The sequence below is a fragment of the Pezoporus flaviventris genome, unplaced genomic scaffold (genome assembly GCF_033815535.1).
Source record: "Pezoporus flaviventris isolate CSIRO_AGI_PZ_B2104156 unplaced genomic scaffold, CSIRO_AGI_Pfla_v1 ptg000031l, whole genome shotgun sequence".
Taxonomy (NCBI): Eukaryota; Metazoa; Chordata; class Aves; order Psittaciformes; family Psittacidae; genus Pezoporus; species Pezoporus flaviventris.
The window spans coordinates 39,176,714-39,202,349 of NW_026892579.1; the positions used below are offsets into that span (position 1 = coordinate 39,176,714).

A 25,636-nucleotide genomic window follows, 5' to 3' on the forward strand; every position below is an offset into this window, starting at 1 on the left:
CCACTGATGCTTCTGAATACCTTAAATCCAGCTTGAAGTCACCAGTATCCTTGATCCCCAAGAAGGTTCACAGTATGTTATAAAAATACCTTTTACTTGTAAAACTAGCACATTCAGTGAATAAAATTTCAAGACCATCAGTATGCAATATTAGCAATATATGATCATACATTTTATATTGTACAGTCCCTCTTAAGACAGCTTTTGAACCACACTTGTACAAGTCTGAAGGAACTGTGAGTAGTGAATGAAGACAGCATTTAAACCCACAGAGCAGAACAACATCCTCCTCTCAAAAGGAAGTCACAAGGTCGACTTTTCCAATTTCAGCTGCTTAAAATGAAGCATCTTACTCTACAGCAAAACATTTAGGTGGCTCCATTTTTACCGAGCTACATCGCATAAACAACCAAGGTTTAAGAAAGAAGAAAAAGTACCGACTGAAGTCCTGAGGAGTGAAAACACCTTGAGCAGTTTAACGTGGGATACTAGGTGGGCCCAAAGCCTCCCTCGGGGAAGATGAGGCGATGCTTTGCCGGAGCGCTGTTCGTCCCGCGGGGCAGCCCCACCGCTGCGGGGGTCTCTGGAACCGAGCGCCGCTGCTGCCGGGCGCCGGGAGTACACCGCTCTGCGCTGCAGTGGGCCGGGCCTGGAGCTGGCGCGAGGGGCAGGCTGCCCAGGCATGCTATGGGCGCTCGCCGCCGCCCATCAAGGCCTGGCTGCGGCCTTCGTCGGCCTGCCCCTCTGATCCCGCAGTCCTGTCGGGGCTGCCCCTCGCCCTCACCCTCCAGCAGAGCCTGCCTGGGTCGCTCGTTTGGCAGACTGCCTTTCTGCCTACCTGCTGCACACCTACTGCAGGACAATTCGCCCGTTGTGCGCTGAGCACCGTGGTTACAGACTCTTGCTACTATTTTCTCCAGCTCAGTTAAAGAGTAAGTCATAGGGAAACTTTCCTTTTTTGGGAAAATAGCCAGTTCTCAGTATCATTCAGATATTGAATATCTCATAAAAAGTGAAAGAGAAGGAGAGGATGGGGCACGTACCTCTTGATACTCAAGTCACTACCCATTGATAGTGACTGTGCTTCTTAACACGCACCTCTTAAAAATAAAACAAAACAAAAAAACAAATCCAGCACAATAACACAAACCATACACTTTAAACCTTCAGAAATGGAGGAACCCCAAACAGTTGATCATTTTTACCGCTACATTTCTTCAGCAGCTTACAGCACTTAAGTTAGTCTGCACTTAGCAGAGCTTAGACACTATGTTGTGTCTTTTGCTATATGAGCCAAAAGTTCAAATTACTTCATAAAAATCAAAAAGCTCGTAAGGATCTGAGAGAAGAAATGCCACATGTTAAATAGTTTAGTCCTCAAGAAGGCAGTGCCTCTGGCTGCATTAGAGTTCATCAAAAACCTGCACTGGTGCAAATTAACCTGACACCATTTGTTGAACACAGGCGTGAGGTATGGAAGGCTTTGCTTCCCATTTTGACTGCTCCCTAATGTTCTGTGTAGTAAAACAAATATTTATGTTCCACAATCAAAGCCAAATTTCAAAAAGCATCCTGCAAATTAAACATTCAGAATTACAGCACGATATTAATTAACTCAAACTATATTTAATGCTGGGATATGCCATTATATGGATTATTGAAATAGTTTATATTTTCAGTATTCTGATTGTATTTTATGACTAAAGTAACTTTCTTGGGTTTAATGTTAAAATCAGGTTCACTTAAAATGCCTGAAGGAAGCATTTTATTCCTTTTCCCTTCAGAAACTAAACTGCCAAATTGGTATTTAGGGTATGAAGTGTAGAGGGAAACCTGTCTTACGTGACCAAGAAATAAAAACAGCACTTGTCACAGGAAATGATCAGTTAATAAGGGGCTGTCCACAAAACACATGCAGCAATTTGAGATGTCTTCAAAAGTCAAGAGTGTTGTGCAATTCATGAATTTACTATGAATACTGAAATATTTGTCATTTCTCTTGAAAAATGAAATCCTGAAGTAACACTGCATAAGTGGAAATCTGAACTTCTAGTATAAAAACAGCAGCTTTCTAGCTGTGGCCAACAGGTTGAATCACACTACATGGATATCAGAAATTAAGTTTAAAAAATATTATCTCACAGTTTTTAAGTTTTTTGGTTACTGAGAACTTGAGGTTGATAATATTACAGCCTTTAATAACATTATTTCCCTGGAAAATACTTTGGACGATACATATGGGCTACAAACAAGTAACAGAGTGCCCAGTCTCATTATAAATAGCCTATTGGGCGCATTTATGAAAGAAGAGTCATACGCTCAGTACACACAGTATGCAGGAAGATGATGCCGTACCTAGCACACTGACATTTCAGTAGAGAACTTCCACTGTGCTATAGAGGCTACAGAGAAAACGAAGCCATTTAAGTACTTCGCCTCCATCCCTCAGTTTATTCTTTGGCTGTTCAGTGGACTATGAAATGTGTATATTTCAGTAATAGCTGGGGATTTAAGGTACTGCATGCTCAAAACACCTAGTTCTGGCAAACTGTTTTCAATGACAAATGGTAGCAGGAGATGTGGAAGCTTCCTCTACATTCACCTTAGGACCTAGAGGTCCTGTTCACCCACCTTTTATTATTAATCTCTTTTTATCTTTTTGTCCATTCTTCCTTCCTCCCCAGATTCTGTCCTCTTCTTCCTCCCTCGATTTTTGCTTTCCATTCTTATCTTTGCATAACTAGCAACTCTCGAGTCCTTTGGTGATTATTTTAATATTCCCACCCGAACAGGAGCTCTTCTCTTTCTGCTAGCTGCCTCCAGCAGCTGACAGCAGAGCAATCTAGATGAAACAATTGCTTTCAGGAAGGCCCTCTTGGATTCTGTTCATGCAGGAAGGGAATCCCAGTAGGCATTCTGGAAACTCTGTGGGCCTTTCTAATTCCCAGTGAAGAGACTTCTAAGCCTAATCCATCAGAAATTCGTGTTAGCAGCTGCTGGACCACAAATGTTTGGCTGCTCAACAGACCACATATGGTAGCTGATGCTTCGATAATGAGTGAGAGATCTCTTGTCCACATCAGCTGTACAAAACTTAATTATATTTCACCTTGACCCTTTCCCAGAAATAGGTCAGCTATATGGAAGATAAACTAATATCTGTGGACAAAGGATGATGGAACAGCATTTAGTCATTGCATATGTTACTAGAAAGAAGGAGAAAAAATTAGTTTCTGATCAACAGCTTTTTCTATTACCTCCTCTGTTGAATAATGACAGGTAAAAGAGTATCTTTCCACCACTGCTTTTTGTGCAGCATTTGTTGGATAATATTTTTGTGTTTTTTTCAAACAGAAAAAACATTTTTCTGTTTCTTGAAAAGTCACACAATTTACATTGGGAATTTCTGCCTATCCTGATTCCTGTTCCAGAACCACTCAAATTGAGAAAGCTGAGTACATTCTTTGTATAAATGTATATGAAGCTAAACTGGGGTATTATGAAAAAGAGTTCACAAAGCCAGTAGAAAGCTATATATAAAATGATATTCTCATTTCAGATGAAGCTTTAGACAGAAAGGATATAGGTAAACACAGCTGCAACATTTTTAGGCATATAATCAAAGGCACAAAAAAATATTGGAAAACTATGTTAATTATTGTAATTAAATTGTGAACAGTATTGATAGAAAAATATCTTTAAAGCATCTAAAATCAAAACAAATCTTAACATATGGGGATTTATTCTAGAGGAAAGATATGTCAGAACAAAAGTGCCAGTTACCTACTTGCTGCTGACTGCTAGTAGAAGTTGAAACTTAAGAAAGAAGCAAGAAATGGAAAAAATATTCTTCAGCTGGTTCACTGAATCCCCTAGTTTATGAGGAAATAGGAAACTAGCATCAAAACAATAACAACAATTTTTTAAAAAACATTCTATTTTAAGATATCTTATTCTCTACCTGCAGCTCCAATGTCTTCAGATACTGTCTCCTTTTCTCACTGTGAATGTCACAGAAACTTAGTGGATGCTCAGCTTTCATCTGGACTTGCTTCCACTGGGCTTAAGAACAAGTGTAAAACTGTGTTTGTCAGTGGAAGACTATGAAGTTCCCTGTGCAGTCTGTGGAGACAGGCAAGCTCTCCCCAGATGGAGTCACATTTAGAGTAGAAGCCAAACTAGACAGTTTGGTCTTCCAAAAGACGCCATGACTGTGCTGGCAGCCTGAGGCAACCAGGCTCTTGAAGGAGGTCTCTGTCAGCTCGTGGTCATTCCATGGAATGCAGTCAAGGCCCCACAGCAGAACTTGCCACTGCTTTGGCTTTCTCCAGTTCATACATTTTTTATTTTTTTAATAGATATCACCAACAGTTTTCTCTCCAGAGCCCTTCTATTCAACAGGATTCTCTAAATTAAGTTGTAACAGAGGAGGAGGAATATTTGAATCCTAATATGTTATGCAGCATATACCCACCTAAAGGCATTAGGGTAGTCTAAGTACTAATAAAGGCTATATACTACTCTAATATCTACCCCTTGCCATGGCTCCAGCCATACCTTAATAAAAACAGCTATAGACCTGCTAAATCCCCTTTCAAAGTTGGGAGTGGGTGCAGTGGCCTTGGCTCCACCACTACTGGTGACTGGCAAATACAGCTAGATGCTGTGGTGCAGAGCATGTGCTGCTTTTCAGCACAGCCCTGATCCTACTTCTTGCTGCTTGGAGGAGAGCCCCTGTGCATCTTATGGAGCACCCCTCACGCCATACAGATTGTGATGTCTCAATATTCCTGAGTGCAGTGTGAGGAGTAGAATGAGTTAAAACTGCTCCAAGAAGTCAATCTAGCCTTAAAGCAGGATGTAAGAAGGTGCTGATAGTTCCACAGTTCTGAATAGCTACCTGGTAGTTGTTTGAAGAGATGTGCTTTTTCTGTTTTTCCATTCAGAAACTATTTTTCTCAATTTATCTTTTGGAGGGAGAATTGACATCGTCCTTCCACAGAGAAACATTTAAGATAATTTGCACATAATACTTTGCTTTTGCATTGCTTTGAACAGAACAATTTCCCATTAAGATAAAGCAAGGATGAGCAGCCTGTGGCCTCTGAACAGAGTGTGCTGGCAGAGCAGAGTAGCAGTATAATGACATTAAGACTTAGATTTTTTTAAACTGTTAAAAATCAAATCAAATTACTGAAAAAAAAAAAAAAAAAGAAAAAAAGGAAAGAAAGAAAAAAGCACAAACAAAAAACAACAGTCCAGAATTGTCTGAGCAGCTCAGAGTCACTTGGAGGTCCTTCCTTAGCGGACTGCAGTGCAAATGCATGATACAATTAATTAACACTGGGACCAAAACCAGAGTCTCCAGCTTCCAAAACGAATGAGAAGCCTTGTAGCCAAAAGCACAGCTCCAATGGCATAAGCCAATTTACTCCCTGTTTTATTAAACTTCCACAGTGTTTAGAATCACTAAGTCACAGCAGGTCTGGCACTTCGTGTGATGAACCTTAGTGATCATTTCCTTACGCACCCAAACACAATTGTAAGCCTGTATCGCCAATTCCTCTATGAACTGAGGTATGTCAGTTTTACTGCAAATCATATGTAATGGTGTGAAATTTGGCAACATATATAATGGTGCCTGAGCTCAACTGAGACATGTCTGCTTGTATATGTGCATGTGTCTGCTTTTCTTCTAAAAGTCTGAAAATCATTTTTTGTTCTATGTGTTTCTCATGGCACTGCCTGAGAGCACTCTGAATGTGGAGGCCTCCAGCTACAGACAGCCATAGTTGTGGATGAGAAGTTGTGGATGCCCCATCCCTGGAAGCGTTCAAGGCCCAGTTGGATGGGGCTTTGAGCAATCTGGTCTAGTGGAAGGTGTCCCTGCCCGTGGCAGGGGGTTGGAACTAGATAATCTTTAAGGTCTCTTCCAGCCCAAACCATTCTATGTTTCTGTCTCTCTCTGCTGAGCATTGATGTAGTCCACATCACCTTACAAATCATAGAATCATAGAATGATTAGGGTTGGAAAGGACCTTAAGATCATCTAGTTCCGACTCCCCTGCCATAGGGCAGGGCTACCTCACCCTAGACCTTACCAGCAAAGGCTCTGCTCTGGGCTTGAACACTGCCAGGGATAGAGCATTTACCATTTCTTTGGACAGCCTGTTCCAGTGCCTCATCACCCTCACAGTAAAGAGCTTCTTTCTTATATTTACCCTGAACTTCCCCTGTTGAAACTTAAATGCATTTCCCCTTGTCTTATCAAATAATCAGGTTTTTCAAGTAGCACAAATCACCTGAGAGGCATCCTATCCTTACGTGCTATTTGGCTTCCAAATAATATCTCAGTTTTGTAATTTCATATTAATCTCCCTTCTGTAAATAGTGGAAGATCGAAGAAACTAAGAAAAGTACCTTTCAGGTTATAATTTCAGTTATGTTCAAACACAGTGCAATTTAAGAAGAACAGCCACAGGTGAATTCTAGAGCAAAAATACTTTTTTAGGGTTTTATTGATGTTCTTTGCAGAAATAAATTTTATTGAAATACCGCTTGGACTCCTTGCAGACAGAGGTATGACCTGCTCGTTGGCTTCTCTTAGCTCTTCTCATTCTTCAGTGGGAGGGTAAAATAATCATTCCACTGAGACTTTTGTTCTTTATTCTTCTACCTTCTTCCAAGAAGCAATAGTAAAGAACACTTAAGAAGCTAAGGATCTTGCATGTGTAAATTGATCAGAAGGCCACTTGTAGCAAGGTGAGAACTCAACTTTATGACCACAATTAATTAGATTTCAACACCACCTTAGTCACCCTAAGCTCCTTTTGTGTCCCTCTAGTATAGAGAAATTGTCCTTTGGAGGGGACAGTTTCTCTCCCGAAATGACAAAGGAAGCTTATGATGGCTACATCAGTATCTTCAACATAAATGGCAACATTTCATCCAATGAGCCTTTGGGTGTGGGGAAGGATCATTGTATTTCATATTTAACCACTTCATAGAATCACAGAATAGTTAGGGTTGTAAAGGACCTTAAGATCATCTAGTTCCAACCCCCCTGCCATGGGCAGGAACACCTCACACTAAACCGTCTCACCCAAGGCTTTGTCCAACCTGGCCTTGAACACCACCAGGGATGGAGCATTCACAGCTTCCTTGGACAACCCATTCCAGTGCCTCACCATCCGAACAGGAAAGAACTTCTTCCTTATATCCAATCTAAACTTCCTCTGTTTGAGTTTTAACCCGTTACCCCTTGTCCTATCACTTCAGTCCCTATTGAATAGTCCATCCCCAGCATCCCTATAGCCCCCTTCAGATACTGGAAGGCTGCTATGAGGTCTCCACGCAGCCTTCTCTTCTCCAGGCTGAACAGCCCCAAGTTTCTCAGCCTATCTTCATATGGAAGGTGCTCCAGCCCCCTCATCATCCTCGTGGCCCTCCTCTGGACTTGTTCCAGCAGTTCCATGTCCTTTTCATGTTGAGGACACCAGAACTGCACACAATACTCCAGGTGAGGTCTCACAAGAGCAGAGCAGAGGAGCAGGATCACCTCCTTCGACCTGCTGGTCACGCTCCTTTGGATGCAGCCCAGGATACGGTTGGCTTTCTGGGCTGCGAGCTCACACTGAAGCTGGCTCATGTTAATTTTCTCATCAAAAAACACCCCCAAGTCCTTCTCTACATGGCTGCTCTGAATCTCTTCTCTGCCCAACCTGTAGCCATGCCTGGGATTGCTCCGACCCAGGTGTAGGACCTTGCACTTGTCATGGTTAAACTTCATAAGGTTGGCATCAGCCCACCTCTCAAGCATATCAAAGTCCCTCTGGATGACATTCTTTCCCTCCAGCATGTCAACCAAACCACACAGCTTGGTGTCATTGACGGACTTGCTGAGGATGCACTCAATCCCACTGTCCATGTTGCCAATAAGAGATGTTGAACAAGACCGATCCCAACACCAATCCCTGATGGACGCCAGTCATTACTGTTTTCCAGCTGGACATTGAGCCACTGACCACAGCTCTTTGTGTGAAGCCTATCTATATGCTTTAGGATGAACTGAATGTATTTTTTACACTTCACTAGATTGCTGTTTAGGCTGCACTGCCCTTATTGTTCAGATCACACATACCCCATCCCCCAGGGGAGCTGACACCTGCCTCACATAGACAGTGCATTGAGGGTAATAGATCTGAAGCCAACTATATATTACTGTTAAATGTTCAAATTTTACAGCACATAATCATGATCTCAACAGGCCTAAAAGACCAAATCGTACTTGTTATCTGGGTTTATCTAGTATCATTTCATATCAGTTTGTCTATGTCAAGAACATTACAAGATGCAGGTTTCCATTTATAATACACAGATTAACATGAAAGTAATTTTTTCACCAAGCATGAGCTGGATCCTTGAACATTTTAAATCATCCTACCCTCCTAAAACACTATCTCTTTAATGAACTCTTGCTAGACTTGTAAAGTAAAAGTATGACTTTTAGTTGCCACATATTCAGAATTTTACAGGTTGTTGGAATAGCATAAGCTGAAAATAATTGTGGTCAGATGGCATAGTGCAACAATCCCATTTTAGTTCATTTCTAGCCTGTACTTGTTTATAAAGCATCTTGTTGTTTTAACATCTGTTGCTTTCTAGGTATAATTATCACTTCAGCTCTTCTATTTTGCTTCAAAATAATCTTTAGCAAACAGAGGTTATTTATTTGTCCTCCTTTTTCATTCATAGTTGTAGGTGATTGATAATAAACCAAATTCTTCTTCATTATCTATTGTCACCTAAGTCAGATCCTCTGGTTGCCCTGTTCTGACATAACAGCAAGATCGGTGTCTGTTTCTGCCAGAAAATGTGTTTTAGTAGTTCTACTATACCATCTTTGACAATATGTACATATGGTATTGAATGTTCATTTATAATGTTAGTAGTCACAAAAAAAATGTTAAAATGTTCCTAATAGAAGTTATCTGTGCTAATGGAGATTGCCTGGTGCTGTACGCTGGCAAACTTGGTTTATGATAATAAGATCATTTCTGACAGGAAACTGGCACCTATGATGCATATTGAATGCAAATGCTCCCATCATTAAAACCACTGATGGTATTCCTGAACGTTCTGTAGTGTACCTCTAGAAAGCAAAGGGGAGAGGGAGGAGGAGAGGGAGAGCTGTCTGGATTTTTATGGAGCACTTACCCTAGAGCCCTAAAAACATCTACGAGTGTCCAGATTTCTTGAGAACATGAGACAGTCTTGAACTGAGTAGAGGCCATTTAGCTCATCATGTCTCATTCCCTTTTCCATCTACACCATGATGTCTTCTAATTGTTTCTTTAATGACCTCCCTGGTTTTGCCTTAACTATCTTGCCGGGTAAGCCATTCCACACATTTATGATTCGCTGCTTGAAAAAAATGCTTCCTGACATCTGTTCTGAATTTGTTTTTCTTTAATTTTCATTTATGCCCTCTCGTTCTATCGTCTGTGTTGGGCTGAAAATAGGAACCCATGTTGACATTTTCTGAACCGTTTAAATTTTATGTTCTTTAATTAAAAAATCCCTCTCAATGAGATTGAAGTCTAGCCTGGTGGTAGAGAATATAATACTGTATTTAAAACATAAGTTTTATAAACATTAAACATAAAAATTCGTTGATATGTTTATTTAATAATCCATAGATCAGCTCATTAATGTTTTCCTAAAGAGAAAATTCCAACATTTGCTAAGATTCACTCATGAAGTAGGTATGAAATGCACTAAAAACACTAGAAAGTTCCAGGACCTAAGTTGTTTTTTTTCTGTTTTTGTCTATGACATCCTTTTATTTTATGGTTTTATTCTTCTTCAGATGCCCTGGTGTTATGAGCATCATTGGAACTACAGGTTTTCCTTAGTTGGATTTTGACATAAAAAATCCAGTTCTCAAAAAATGCTAAACTTTTCACCTTTTCAAAATTAGATTTTTTAAAGATTTCTCAGCTTGGACTGGCACAGATTGGAACATCCCCCCAGTCCTTCTTAAAAGAAGGAAAGAATTATAAGTCAGTTTAAGAGCTATCAGTACATTAATCACCAGGGCTCTGTTGACATTAGTGGGCCATTCCAAGATCAAGACCTTTAGACTGTATGTTTCTCTAATTGGTGAATGCTGTGAATTTATTTAGGGTCATGTTGTTCAGTATGTGTTTACTTCCTGCTGTTAATCCCTCTGCTTTTTCACTCATTGCTTTCTCTCCTTCCCTTTTGCAGAACAATGACCAAGGTGTCAAGTCACCCCTAATGTTCCAAAGTTTCAGTCCCTACAGCCAAAAAGGGTATTAGCACTAAAAGTGATTTTAGTTGTGACCATCTGATGTAACTAATGAACAAATTTCTTGTCAGTTCATCTACTTGGTATCCTCAGGCACACCTTTCATGCTGTTGATCCTGAGGGGCATTGCCTATTCTAGCCTAGTATGCAGGCAGCCTCCCTGGGAAGAACCAAAACAGTAACAGCTATAATTGCAATAAGAATTTAGATGATGATGAAAGTCTTCTCCTGGGTCTCAGTGACATTTTGATACCTCTGAATGCTATTTAGAGGCAATACACTACTAGATGCTGTAGCAAAAATCTCACCTGTTAAAAGCACACCTATTCTTATTACATTGAATGCAGAAAGAAGAAAAAAAAAAAGCGAAGATTGTAAAGCTTCAAAAAAAATGAATGAGAATTTTGACCATTCTGAGCAATTTTTTTTTTTTTACTGGTCAATAGCAAATGCCAATTTCATGCATTTAAGTAAGATTTCTAGATATTTCTGAGAATGCAATTGATTCATGAGAGAAAAATGAGATCCTGGCACTTCCCTGAGCCTGTATGCAGTATGGAAAAGGACCCCTTGATCTTTCTATGCAGATTAGAAGTGGCCCAAAAGGCAAAGGACAAAGCATATGCCATTTGCTTTGACCTAAGGGCCATAGGTGAGAAACACTAACCCCTACCAACCAATTTAAGCAATAGCCTTTTTCTGCTTCAGCTTAGCACCTTTTTGCTTAGATCTTGGTATCCTTCTGCCAAATTCTTATTGCCTTTCTCTTTTATCTTCTTACCAATACTCTCTGATCTTTTCTGCCAATGTTCTAAATGTGTGTACTGATGAGGTCATATATTATTACCCAAGCAGAAGAGTTTCAGTGTGCCATGTTTGAGTGCTATATATTCTCTGGAATTGTGCAGTTTCTCCTGCTTTTGGGGCCAAGTGCCTCAACTGAGCATGTACCAGTGGAATTTAGAGCAGTTTCAGAAACTTGCACAGAAACTAAAGAATGCAGAGTCAGTTTAACAGAATGAGAAATGATAGCTATCCAGACAATTTTCCAGGGTAATTTGGCTTGGTGCTTATGCCTAAAATTCATTTTGTTAGAGTGAGTGATCTTCAGTAGAACTGTGTAATGAATGGACAGCTAGGTTAATGTCAATGTGCTATTAGAGGCAGAAGCCAAAAATTCTCTTTAATGTCATCTCATTAGGAAGCCCCCGTGTAAGCATCTTTCCTGGAATACTGTGAGAATCTGTGCTCCAGAGCTGGTGGGAGGGATCCTCCACCAGCTGCCAAACATGACATTTCTGGACAGGCTGCTGGACCCTCAGCAGGTGACATCTGTGAAGCAGCCTTTCATCTTCCTGTCTCTCAATGGCTGAATACCTGCATGGGGCAGGGATCCCAGAGAGGCTCTATGAATGCAGCCTGTCTCTTTCTCCCAGCTGGGCTTCCACAGCCACAGGCTGAGGATCCCAGAATTTGAGCTTCCAGTGTCAACATCTGCTCTCAGAGCCTCTTTTGTCCATTTCTCTCTTTATGTGCTGACAGCTAAAGCCTGGTCCAGCCAATGTAAACCGTCTGTAATCTACAGAACACAATCTACTGACTCTTTACAGCTTACAAGCAATAGGTATATTTTTTCACTTTTCTGCTATACTTAAGTGAATGAGAGAGTGATGAACCAGCAGACAGGATTGAGCAGTTCAGAAGTTTTTCAATCGCTGTAAGAAAAGTGGGAAAGCTTCAAAGCATTATCGGAGTGAAAATTTACTTATAAGTGATAATTACATCAGAGGCATTTAAAATTTTAAAGTATTGATACAAAACTTGTGGTTTTCTTGCATAAACTCTGCTGTTAACTGTTTTCTGAGACAGGAAAAATAACACAAAATGGAAAAAATAGAAAAGTGGTTTATTTTTTCCTTTTCACAAAGACATCGAAAAGGCAAACGTTCTTTTCACAAAATTCCAAGTGATGCTAAATGCAGTTTATTCACCACAATTAATTTTATCGCAATGAATACCAAATGAATTGCTAATCATTGGGCACCCTGTTTTAAAGTGTTACCTATCCATCTGTCTGTTTTGCTAAAGGTACTTTTCACAACATATGTTTCTTTTGGCTCTTTGAGTGCCACTAGCAAAGGCGTAGTCACCCATCAGAAGGACATTGAAATAAATAATAAGCAGAAAATCGCTTAAGATTGTTTCTATGTCTTTGCTAGATGCTTCTGACTTTTCTTTATGAAGGAAGAAAAGTTTTACTTCAGTGCTGGATAAATGTAGATAGGAAGGTTATTTCTTGGGTCCAGAGAATAAAGCTGGTAAACATGAGGTCTGGATACTTACTTCTGCCAAAGGCAACCTGGCCACCATAATCTTTAGCCTTTCAGAAGAGAAAGAGAACCCAAGTAAGTATTTAGGAGTTGAAACATCATTCAATTTCATATTAAACTGTGGTCCTAAATCACCCACAACCTTCAGCTTTTCTTTTTTGCTGTTTGTAAAATGGGCATCCTAGCAAGCCTTTAAATGTGATAACTAATTTATGGCTATTCACAATGTACATTGGGAGCTTAAGACTAAAGAAGCTCAGTAATGATCTCATTAGGAATAACTGTCTTGATGAAGTTCATCCTCCTGACCCTGGTGAAACAGTATGATGACATTTTCTGCTATCACTTCTTTCGAGTTGAGATCAGTGCCAGCATTTGCTAAAACATATAATAGTTGGTATGGACATGGCAGTACTTCATAGGGAGCATTGCCCTATGACCAAGTACAGTCTTAGCTTAGCTGGAGGCCTGGCCTGGCTCTTCAGCAGGGGCACTATACCAACACCTCTGCTCAACAGCCACTGAGAGTGACAATAAAGATATGACTCATATCTTAAGGAAAGGATAGAAGTCTGAAAAAGGTCCACTCTAAAAGGCCAGCTATGAGCAGGCTAGGGACCAAGAGGTATCTTCACTACAGGAAAATAAATAGTGAGTTTCTGCCTCCACAGAGTTTAGAAAACAAGACTGTAAACACCTGGGTGATGTATGTAATATGAATAGAAAGGACGTGATATGTGAGTGGACTTGTAATCCTAATAAATAATACAGTTCTATGTTACAGCTGGAACAATCAGAAAGATATTTAAAGTTAAAAAACATATAAATATGTGAATAAAAGTATTTACAAATTAATTTAAAATTCTGAGGACTTCTGAGTGCCTGCTTGTGTATTTAGATCATGAGTATTTCTGAGTAAGCATTGAGTCTTTGTATGTGTGTACAATGCATGGGTGAATGTGGGATAGTGTGTTGTGAATATTACAGTATATAAATACAAATAATAATAATAGCTATATACATAGCTATACACTTAGTTGTAGCTCCAGATCACTATAATTACAAAGTAATCTCCCAACTAGAATTTAGATGCAACTTCAGTGTTGTTAGATCCTGAGTAAATTTCCAAAGCAGTATAAAGAGAAGAGCTGAAATATTCTTGATTTTCACCACTCTAAAAAGTCATTCTTGTTCCCAGTAAAGCAAGGCTGAATAATTCAAACGGAAATATAGCCATTGTCCGTGTCATCATCCCACACTTTCTCAGGGCATTTGGAGTCAAATTGTGAAAAAGCACAGAGAAGAGGAGCAGTGGATGTTCTAACTCCATCAGTGGATGTTTCTAATGTCTCTGTGGAGAACACAGACATTAAAGGATAAAGGTATAATGCTGTCTTATTTAGCAATATATCATGTATGTAGGTAAGAAAACTGATTTTGTCATAAACATTGCTAAATTATATTGTGGAATCAGTTAGTGAATGCTAATAAATGAATATCAACCTCCATAAATGTATACATCTTATCTTATATCTCTACTTACATTCAGCCACATCTATTCAATCTCACATATCTGTTAAATTTCCACCCCACAAAATCAATATGCTGGTAAATCATCTTTTTAATGAACAGATTCTCTGGAGAGCACTGACAATCTTTTGCTTGGTGTTCACCAATGTGGAGGCAGGGAACCACCTATTTATGTCTGAAATTATGCTTTTCAAAAACTGTTGTTTTAAAATTACATCATCTCCAGTTCTAAGAGATTCCTGTAATCAAAGTAGTCTTAATTTCTTGCAGATTTATTTTCCTAATGCGAGGGATGCAATTATTTTGTCATTTTGAAGTGCAGTACTTTAAAAAAAAAATCAAAACAAACAAACAACCTGGAAAGGAGAAAATGTAAATTAAAAACAAAAATATCAGGTGTCCAGGATACTGAAAACTGATTGTTAAAAGCACTGGTTAGTAAAGAACATCCTTTGCCCAAGGACAGGAATACAGTATCAGCTTTAAACAGAACTTCTTTACGTCTTTGAATTTACTGGCCAAATGCATACATATATTTGAGAAGTTTTATTTTTTGAAAATATTATTGCACAGGAATTAATTTACATGATAACATTTGTGGAAATAATGATACCTTCCATCTGATTCTAATTTACTGTCAGAAATATGTCAAGGAAGGAAGAGCAGAATCTTTTAATGTTTATTTCTGCTGTTTGAAAATGCTCTAAAAAAGGCACTATGACTCTGGTGGGGGCTCTTTGATGGAAGTTTTTATGAAGTTAATGTTGCAGAGAGGTGGTCAGAAGCCCCTAACAAGTGGACTGTGGCATGTCGAATGGTCAAACGATTCCATCTGTAGTTAAATCTGCTACTGGAAGCATTTATCAACATGTAGTTGCTTAATTTGGGATCCTGCTGCTCCCACTCTGTCTGGATTTTGTCATTTACTAGAACAGCACCCTTGCTAGGTTTGGAAGAAAAAGCAAAACCATGCAAATGTTTCAGCTGCTTCAGAATCTCAGTTCAGAAACCATGAATACTGAAAAACCCTAGATTCGTATAACTTCCTCATATAATCTATCTTTTATATAAGTGATGGGAGTTTGGGTGAGTGATTCTTTGGAAACTTTAATGACAGTGTTAAGTAAACTTCACTAACTTCATTGTAAGCCTGATTATTTTTACTAGAGGGACCAAAAGCTGAACTGCAAATGGAAGCCATCCTCCCTTCAATTTATAAAAATCTAAACCTTGATTTTATAGCTCCATCCTTCTGCAGACAGCTCAATCCAGCAGCCCAGTCAGCATATTTAACACTTTGTCCTCCTTTCTCTTGGTTTTCATCTGCATCTTTCTTATAGTTCCACTGCAGGTCTGTCATAGCTCTCAAAAGAATGGGACTTAAGAATTTCTTCTGTCAGACCATTTTCTTTCTGTGCTTATCAGATGTACCACAAGGTTACAGCTGAGACACAAAACTTGTTAACCTGAATAGAGTTAACGAGTATTTTTTTCACACAAAGGAGTCTGCAGCCCCAGAGAGCAGTCTGGGATCCTTTCCCAATTGCAACAGTCGCTCTCCTTTATGATATTGTGAACCTTAAGCACCTTAGCTGGAAATTGTATCTTTAACACAACATCCTACCAGTGCACCCCAGCCATGCTGCATGATCCCTTCCAAGAGGAGAAGGGGTTCATCACCATTTGTATTTCATCCTTCTTCAAGCAGGAAGGGGCAGCACACAGCACCCATGAGGGGGATTTAGGATCCAATTCCTGTTAGTAGACATGTCAGTGAAGAAGTTTCATTAAACACAATCAAGTTACTGGAATCAGTACTTCTTCCAGTGGTGCTGGATCTGCAATGCTATAGAAGAGCTGAAAAGACCAGCAACAAAAGAAGGATGAGTCAATGGACATTTAATAACAATGAACATGTCACCCCCAAAATGGCACATGAATGAGGAAGAGGGAAACACAATCAGAAAGGAAGTAATAGATGAAAAGGCAGAACAAACAACCCATTTATATGACTTCCATGTGGCAACCATACAGAGTATGCTGATCTAACGTCTCTTTGGAATGAAGAGTTACATTTTTCATTCCAGTGCTGGCAGTCTGGTTAGACTATCCCATTGCATTATGTGATCTGGATGCCAAAATCTTACTGTTGGAAGCATCTAGCTAGGGCTAGTTTCATATTTCTTTTACTGTGGAACTGATAGAAGCAAGAATTAATTTCAAGAACAACTTGCCTTAGTGTATACTTAATGTATATATTTGAGAGCTAAAAAAGAAAAAATAAAAGAGAAGGGAGGGAAGGAAGGAGAGGTAAAGATTATAATAAAATTCATTCCTGTGGTCAGTTTGCTCCAGCTAGCACCCAAGCACCCACCCAGGTGCTCACTCATTTCTTTCTTTCTCCAACCCCAGCTGACCTGGGGAGAAAATAGAAGAATGAGAGTGAGAGATTTCATAGGTCAAGGTAAAGGCAGGGCAAAGCATTTGCCAAGTACTCTCCTGGGCAAAATAATCTCAAGTTATTTAATTTATTGCCATTTTGCATAATTATTTAATTACTGATAAGAGTGCAAATAAACATATGACAAGTATTAAAACACTTAGGGAAAAAAAAATAAATCTTTCCTTCCATTTTTCCAGACTCAATCTCACATTAGACTCCTCCCGTCTTCCTTGTTTCCACTTCATTCATTCACTTCAGACCCCTCTCTCATTATTGACACGCTACATTCAGTCCCCTTGGTAAGCCAACAAGCAGCACCAGAGGTGGAGGTCAGTGCACAGTGGTTTCTTTCTTTTGGTTATCACTCTTTTCCTATTCTCCACTGTGGTCTTTTCTCAGGCCACTGTCCCTTCAGCTATGTACTTGCTCTGCCATGGAGAGCCCCCTCCTCTGACTTTGGTTTTCCCTCTATCATTTCTCCTTATTTTGTTCCTCCTCCTCTGCCTCTAGTATTTTCTTTTCACAAAGGCACCACCAACTCAGCTGATGGGCTCAGCTGTGTCCTGCATTAGGTCTGTTTTGGAAATACTGGTTGTATATGACATAAGGCAGACCCTGGTTTCTTCACCCAGAGACCACCCCTGCAGCCCTCCTCTCTGCCAAAACTTTGTCATTTATACCAAATACATATATGAAGAAAATAAACTTTTGTAAGTTGATTATGAGAGTTAAACCTGTACTTCCACTGTTACGTTTGATGGGAGTATAAATCAGTGCCACAGGTGAAAGAAGACCCAAACCACTATGTATATTACCTATGTGTGAAAGGACGGAAAAGTGGTGTAGGACCCTCTGACCCCCAGACATTTCTTGTTAATGAGTAATTCATTCCCTTCCAAACCAGTTTTTGTTCTCTAGATGCAAGAATTGCTGTAGACTAAGACAAGAGATGGTGGCAACTTGCACTATGTGCACTTATTCAGAACTGGCTGTATGTGGAAAACAGCTGCCTTACAGAGTGTGGCATTTTGGTCTCATAAGCCCAGTGAAGTTACACATAAAACTAAAATGACTCAAGTCATCAGTACTAAAAGAATGCTTCTATTTACTTTAGTCCCCAGATCCTGCTATTTTCCTAAAACAGCCAAAACCCAACATTTCTGCATTAGAAATGTTCCTCTGAGCACCTTTTCCTCCATATCTCTACTGTATCCTCTCCCAACTCCTAGCCTGTGTATGCTACAGGCACTGATTTGACTTACTGTAAATCCATCAGGTCAGCCAATCTCATTGTACTTTTAGAGTAGGCTGTGAATTTGCTTGCTATATTTTCAAACATGAAAATGATTAGAAAGCCAGTTATCAATGAAAATGAAAGTATTTTGACTTTCCTAATGTTATATTCATAATACCCATCTTTACCCAATACTAGGAGTCTGTTTACAGTGTAATAACATCCTTAGCTCTTGTTAGCTAAACCTAACCTGTAACATGATCTTAGCTCGAACTCTGGTTAAGTAAAGAAGTGGAAATGAAGACCCATTCCCAGCTCCTTTTCAAAATGAAAGCATTAGCACTGCTGCAAATAGAGATTATTGCAGCTTTGTAGCTGTGGGAAGAGCAATATAGTGTAAAAGCTAGATAGCCCATATATTAGGTGCCCCAAGACAGAACCAATAAGTGGTATAAATGCATTCTATATGGCCTTTTGTAATTAGTAATGAAATGCCTGAAATAAATTCAAAGCCTTGCAAGAAGTCAGCTTTCCCTAGAAAACCTGTTTTCAAATGGTATCATACTTCAGCATTCTTCAACTTTGTGAGTTCACAGCATCTGCTGCTTAAATATAACAGCACATATGGCAGCATCATTTTGGAAAGCAATGTAAAAAAAAAGACTGAAGAAACTATTATGAGGACTGCTGTTGTGCTCTTGGGGCACAATTGCAATCTTGTGTTCCCATACGGCACCACTGGAGAAACAATGTGAAGTTTTAGTAGGGCAGATAGGGTCAAATACTGTATAATAAACTGACTCAAATGTTCCCTTTTTGTACTTACATTTTATTAGTTCCAAATGAAATACACAATATTATTTAGGTCCTGACTTTCTACTTGGGACTAGAGGAAGTGCTTCAAGTTTAGCATGAGTGTAAGTGATGTTTTGAACCCTAAATCTGCATTCATGAAAATCCCAGGAAATGCTGACATTCTATCTGCAAGTGTATAATTAATTTGCAGATCACCATACACCACTTTTGTGAACTGACATCAACATCTAAGTATTCTGCCACTGGGTAAACATGGCTTTCATAAATTGATCTTTTTTTTCTCTGTCTGACTGTATTATGGTAGAGGAGTTGTGTCTCTCAGGGGTTAGCACATTCAGCTAGAATTCCACTGATATTTCATTATTGAGGGAGTTTATGACATGAAAACAACAAGGGCACAGTTATGCCATTAGGGCACAGCCTCCATCCAAAGGGAGAAGTGTGCCCAAGAAGTTTATGAAGATACAATTCTTTCATAAATATCTGGGAATACTGTGTCTCTTTAATGATATTAAGGCATGGTATTAATCCCCTTTTGAGGAGATGCGTATCTTTGGAAGAATGTGGAAGAAGCTGACCCATCTCTCTTCTTCAAATATAAATAGCTATGGCCACTACACAGCAAAAATACTTCCTTTCTGACATTAACCACAGTAATTTTCAGGTTTTGGGGAAAGTAGATTTGAAAGAGGACAGTAAATAGAGTTTCAAGGTGCTAAATGAGCTGAGCACTGTGAATCTTTACTGGGACCAAACATACAGAATCTATACTTCTCTTGGTCCGTGGAATCCCATTCAATTTGTACTGTGATGGCTGATACCCTTATGTCCTGCTATAGCAAATGAATGGAACATATTTAGTAGCAAGCAAACAGCACGAGAAATATTATTAAGAGACTGAGGTAGTCATGTACTTTCTCTGATGTTATTCATCTCTTGGAAGCAGATACAGTAGTGGCCAGTGGAACTCCTTGTCAACAAGCATTAGTGAGATTAGCAACCTTTTCAAAAAGAGCTGAGAAACAATAAGGTTCAGTGGCAACTATTTTTCCTTGTTTCTACTTCTCTTGCAAGCAACTTAAAACTACTTTTTCACTAATTATTAGGTTATTTTTAGGTTATTATTAAGTAATTTTATAACAGAAAAATCCCAAAGCATCAGAATAGTAATTCATATAATTAGTGGCAAATTCTTCTTCAAACCACATTGTATTTCCTTGTCTTTCTGCAACAGAAATGCACTAGAACAAACATTCTCCCTGCTGCTGCCTGAGTCACAATTTTTACCATTACAAATGCCATGCTTGAAGTATGTTTTCTTTAAGAACTGTTTCTCATTTCCTCATCATCCTCAGATTGAGGATGTCAAACTGACATTTTTAGCTCCGTCTGTAACTTGTAGACTCACTTAAAAACCAAAGGTTTATCCCATAGTGTGAGATCTTGAGCTATAACCTGGTAATCATCATTAGCCTGTAAACTAAAATAATTCAAGCAATCTACTCTGGAGATTCAGGTTGCACTGTAATTGGTCCAAAATTTGGTCCGCCATGTGGAAGACATAAAAGTTACATTTTTTTTTTAAAGAGGTGTGTACCTAATAGTTTCTTTCTTTAGGCATTATATTTAGATGAGACCTCAAAGGTTTAAAATTATCAAGGTAACAGTATGGTACCAAAAAAGGTTTGTTTACATACCATTATCCCTACTGCTCTTGATCACATATGGGTAGAGAAGGATGTATTCAGTGTCTGTGTCCTGCTTTGCTATATAGATAAGTACCCACCCCAGTACTTCTCAAGAGTACAGAACCTAAGACCATTTTTTGATAGAAAAAAAATACTGTAAAACTGGAACTGTTTCACTAATTCATCTTCAGAAGATAAGTTTAGAGCAGTTATTAGCACAGCAGTGAAAATCTTTGTTTCAATAATGATCAGAGGAAATCATACAATGTTTTTAAAGATCTCATCATGTTCTTGAGCTGGGAATATTTTAGACTGCTTTTCTCTTTTTCTTTTTTACTACTTCACACCTCCTTCCTTTGATATATGGAGTTTGGTTTTTATGAATACAAAAACAGGAATTTCATGCTGTGACCCAGATTTCTATCCCATCAGATACATTCCCCTGTCCATCAAGTTTAAAACCTAAAAAGACCCAAAGTTTTGCATGAAATTTGCAACTTGGATTTTTTCTTTTTTTTTATTTGGATTTTTTGAAAATGAGTCATTTTTTAGCAAAGGAAAAAGGTTCTGAGAGAAAACTGATCCTTTTACAAGTACGGCATCTATAGAAAAATGTTAAGGAAATTCTGTGTTACAGACAAGGAAAACCAGCTATCTATATATGCCCAATGTGCTAAAGAATGCTCTATCTTTGCTCTAATGTAGAGATCCTTAATTTCTCTGGGCTTTATTGTGATTAAGTTAAAAGCCTATCACAGTCCATTGCACTGTTCAGAATAGACAGAGACTTTGAGACTGGGTTCAACAAGGTAAGAAGATTTAAAGCAGCTTCAAGCTGTGATAGCAGAGGAGGCAATAATTTAACACAGAAGAACAATATTTATACAGTAAGTAGTTGTACAGAATGACATTTTTAACTTTCCTGCACCTATGATATTCCCCTAGTAATTTCCTTCCTTCTAGGGTCTTGGTTTGATTTCTTTCCTTCTGCTTTGTGAATGGCTTGTTACCTGTCTTCTGAAACATGAGTTTCAGAAGATGCTAACCCAGCTTGTTGATAACCAGTTCTTCATGACTGTTTCTGTGAGTTAAACAACTTTCCTTCTAAAGGATGAGCTCTGCAAATATTCTCAACTGATTTTTTTTCAGAAATAGGTATGTGGAATAGCAATCTTAACCCAATACATGAAGCTGTATGTGATCTTTTCCTAAAAGGCACCGAATGCCTAATCATGGAATAAACTTTTATTTGAGGTTCTCATGATATCAGTATCTATGTTTATCTTTAGTTCAGAATGTGAACAGTGACGATGACTGAATTAAAAAATCTCAAGCATTCCTCCAAGAACTAAAGTCTGTATCTTCAACCATGAAAGAAAATAAATCGGATTTTGTTTTGATCAAACCATAACAATACATTCTCTCCTTATTTTGAGGGATGAGGAATCTTCCATGTTTAGAAAGAAAATTTCCTTCTGTCTAACACCTCTCTTTGCCATGGTAGCTTTCTTTGCAAAGCAGTCTTTTAAAGAATAAAAGGTTGGACTCTCCATGATATGCTAGTTTCTCTCAGTTCGCTTGAACTATGTAATACATTTTACATTTGCAGAAAAGAGCAGGGTTTGAATCGGTCAGTCAAATAAGAGAGTCACATTGCCTCCAAGACAACTACTAAAGATGCCTTGCAGTTTAGGAAGAACGTTAGAATTAGTATAGAAACTGGTCCCGATCTATAATTTTACTAATTACCAGATTTTAGCTCTCTGCGCAAGTCGGATTCTCACACAGTCATACTGTTCTGTCTTTAAGCTTAATCTCTGTTTATCACAAACGTTCGATGTCAGTAACATTTTTTTTACTGACAATGCCCATATACTAAGCTGATGAGTCCATTGTAAGAATTTATACAAATAAATTCACTTCTAAATTAGTTAAACTATTTGGTTTTTTTTTCCTTAGGCAAAAGGATAAGTGTAAAATAAATACATGTTTCTCAGAACTGGAAACCATGTATTGCCAGAGTCCTGAATGATGCAGGGCTATTAGTGCGAGAATGCCATAGCAGCATTCTGCTAGGAAAGAAATCTACATCCTGCTTGTTTGGGTAATAGTTCTTCCATTAGAGGCAATATTAGAATTTCAGCTTTTGATCTCTCCTTGTGGACCCCTTAAAATCCAAGCTGTGAAACAGCAGCTGATGCTTTACATACTATAACAACAGCCAGCAATATACAAAACCTGGAAACGGCATGCAAGGGAAATTAATGATGGGCTGTTAAGGGATATACAGTAACTCACGTTTGCATTACACAAAATACAGCAAATTAAAGCTGCCTTTCCTTTGTTGTGCTGGTGATAGAGCAAATAAACATCAAACAGCAGTGCAGAGTGGCAATATCTGAGATCACTTTTAATTGCTAGAAAGCCCAGGAAAAAAAAAAAAGGATAGATCTTTATCAGTAGCAGAGAACAAGCTCAGAAAGTTACACTGATCAGTAGACAGAAAATGAGCTCTGCATCACCATTACTAGCCTGAATAATAGCATATGGTACAGCAGATCCATCAGAGCAAAAGCCAGAGCTAGCTCCTGAAACACTCATTTGTCAAATTAACAATTGCTAATAGCACAACAATAACATTAATGTATTTGTTCCTTTTGTACGTGTGTGATTTTATTATATTTTTGCACATGATTACAAGTAAGAAGCCATAAATGACATTTTTATTTCACAGGGACTATCTTGCATGTATTTTGTCATAATGCAAGTGAATCCATGTAGCTAAAGGACAAGGACATTGTAAGTTCAATGCCAAAAGGGTAAATTTTGAGGCTTAGTATTTATTATGCTTAATATAACATGGGTTACACTGTGTTTGTGCTAAGTGTGGTATTTCAGCTAATATTTGACAGTAAATGTCTAGTGATTTCTGCTTAATATTTTGTTGTTAGGTTCTTTCAGGCTGAACGCAAATTAAGGAAAATTTCTATAGATTCTCTATAAACTGAGCACTTTGTCTATGAGTGTACTGTCAATTTCTATTGCATGATCATAGCTTCAATTAAATCAAGTATCAGACACATAAGCTTAATTAACAAAAATATACAAAAAATCAGATTCTTCACCTAAATTGCAAAGCAACAGAGGCTGTAGCCCTTTTTTAAAACAAATTAGTGTTTCCTGGGTGAGGTTTTTTGAAGCTGCCCACACCGACTTGCCTCAGCTTCTATTCACCTCAACAGGTGCATAGTTAGACACAGGTTAAAGGTTCTCTCACAGCAGTCTGAGCCTCAATAAGGGAAGCACATGAATCAAGGAGCCTCAGAACTCAAACAGATGGGGGTGTTATTAGTGTTCTTATTATTACTATTTTTACAACTGCTATGTAAAATGTTGTGGTATTGAGTACTTTTTTAAAGCAATGACAAGCAGATAAGAGCTAAAGCTCCTTGTAAAGGTTGCGCTGCAGCAGCCATGAAACAGAAAACACTTTTTTTTTCTTCTCAACAGTGGCATAGCAAGACCACGAATGAAAAGTGGTTTAAGTCTGGCAAATGAGGTATCGAAAATGTTACCATGCCACACCAGGATTTCTGTAAATCATTTGGAAGTCTAAATTAAGAGTAGGAGTAAGAGGATGGGACACAGTCTTGTGTGCATGTGTATGAGCAAAAATTTGGCTCCTATCTATCTAAATACATATATCACCATTCCATCTTGCTGGACAACACTGGTAATGGTAACACTTCACTACACAGCCATGTAAGGAGGGCATGTAGGTGTGCAGCACCATGTGAAGACCACTACATGGCAGTCAGTCCATAGCTGGCACTGGAAGGTGGGCTCAGAGCATTAGGAGAGGAGCCTGGCTCAGCTTGTGCTGTCACCTGCATTTGTCCCCGAATTCCTCCATTTTATCTCCCAATGGACATTGGGTGCTAAAAGCATACCTCCTCTTGGTGCGGTTCCTAACAGAGCTACCCAAGATAGCTGTAAACTAAGCCACCTTGCAGACCAGAAACAGTTTGGTCAGTTGATGGGGTGCCCTACTTAAAGTTGATCACCCTGCTTAAGAGGCAGTGCTTATTACTGTGCATTGCCACATGGACACTTCTTTCAGGTCCAAGAAGATATCTTCTCACTTGACTGACTACCTTCCATCCCACTGTTCCACATACACATGGTCCTGTCAGGGTTATTCAGAGCAGCAGGCACTGTTAATGTTTTACTCTCTCTGCAGCCGAAATTGAAGCACCCAGAAAATTTTACTGACTGAAAGAGCATGTCTCAGAAGATGGGCAACAGCTGAAACAGAGGGAAGGAGGAAAGTGTGGCTGAGAATATGGGGTTTTACTTCTATGCCTAATTTGGCAAATAAGTACCTGTGTCTTTCTGTGGATCTCTTTCTTTGTGTGCAATTTCCCTGGTCCTCGTTCTTAACCTCTATCATAGCTGTGATGGAAAAAGCCTGCCCTGAGAACCTTTGGCTATAATTGATTTTATGTTGCATTTATAATCCACATATCATAGGGTATTTTCATAAATTAGATTTCATAGAAACACTGAATATATATTTAAGCTATGTCTAAAGCTGTATGTTTAATGTACAACCGTCAGTTCAATAAATCTGTCAGAATCAACACTTGACACTACTGCTGCATCAAAAAAATAAAGCTATCCTACTCTAAATGATATTCAAACAGACTAAATGATCCTTTTCCTGTTTCAGAGCAGGAGTTCAAACCTTATTTGTTCAGGATGCCAAATTGCTGGCCAAGAGTACTTGGCTTGGCATGCTCCAAATCCTGTACTTAAATTGAATGTGATACCTTTTGAGTGAAAACACTCTGCCAATTTTTAAGGCATACACAACTGGGATAAGAGACACTAATGGTGCATTACTTAAAGGTGCCTCTAGTCACAGAAGAAAAGCAAAACCAGTCAAATGATTTTAAAGCATTACAGACTGATCTGAGACATTCAGACATGGTTTGGACATGAGGATTCCAGAGTATGCACACTGCAATATATAGACATTTATCATGTAGTATAGATGGCTGAAAGCCGTATCTATATCTCCCTGTTCATGCAGTTCAGTCTTGTCCAATGACATTCTTCTCCAAGAGCAGCAATAAACTCCCTACTACTCTTGCTACTTCCCAATTTAGACATTAACATAAGCAAAAATTATCCAAACACCCCATGCATGTGCACATAAACACTGCACCAAGAACATGTAAAGTTATATCCTGAATCGCTCAAAAA

General features: G+C 38.8%; 1 long non-coding RNA gene across 2 annotated transcripts; it reads left to right on the forward strand.

Annotated features, from left to right (window-relative positions):
- The first annotated feature begins 647 nt into the window (after nucleotides 1-647).
- On the forward strand, nucleotides 648-25,065 carry LOC133273450 (uncharacterized). Of its 2 annotated transcripts, XR_009744809.1 has the most exons (3): nucleotides 648-932; nucleotides 23,106-23,190; nucleotides 24,612-25,065. It is a non-coding gene; the product is annotated as an uncharacterized LOC133273450 (long non-coding RNA). The 2 variants fall into 2 exon arrangements; XR_009744810.1 differs by lacking the exon at nucleotides 648-932 and having other exon boundaries at nucleotides 21,731-23,190.
- The last annotated feature ends 571 nt before the right edge of the window (nucleotides 25,066-25,636 follow it).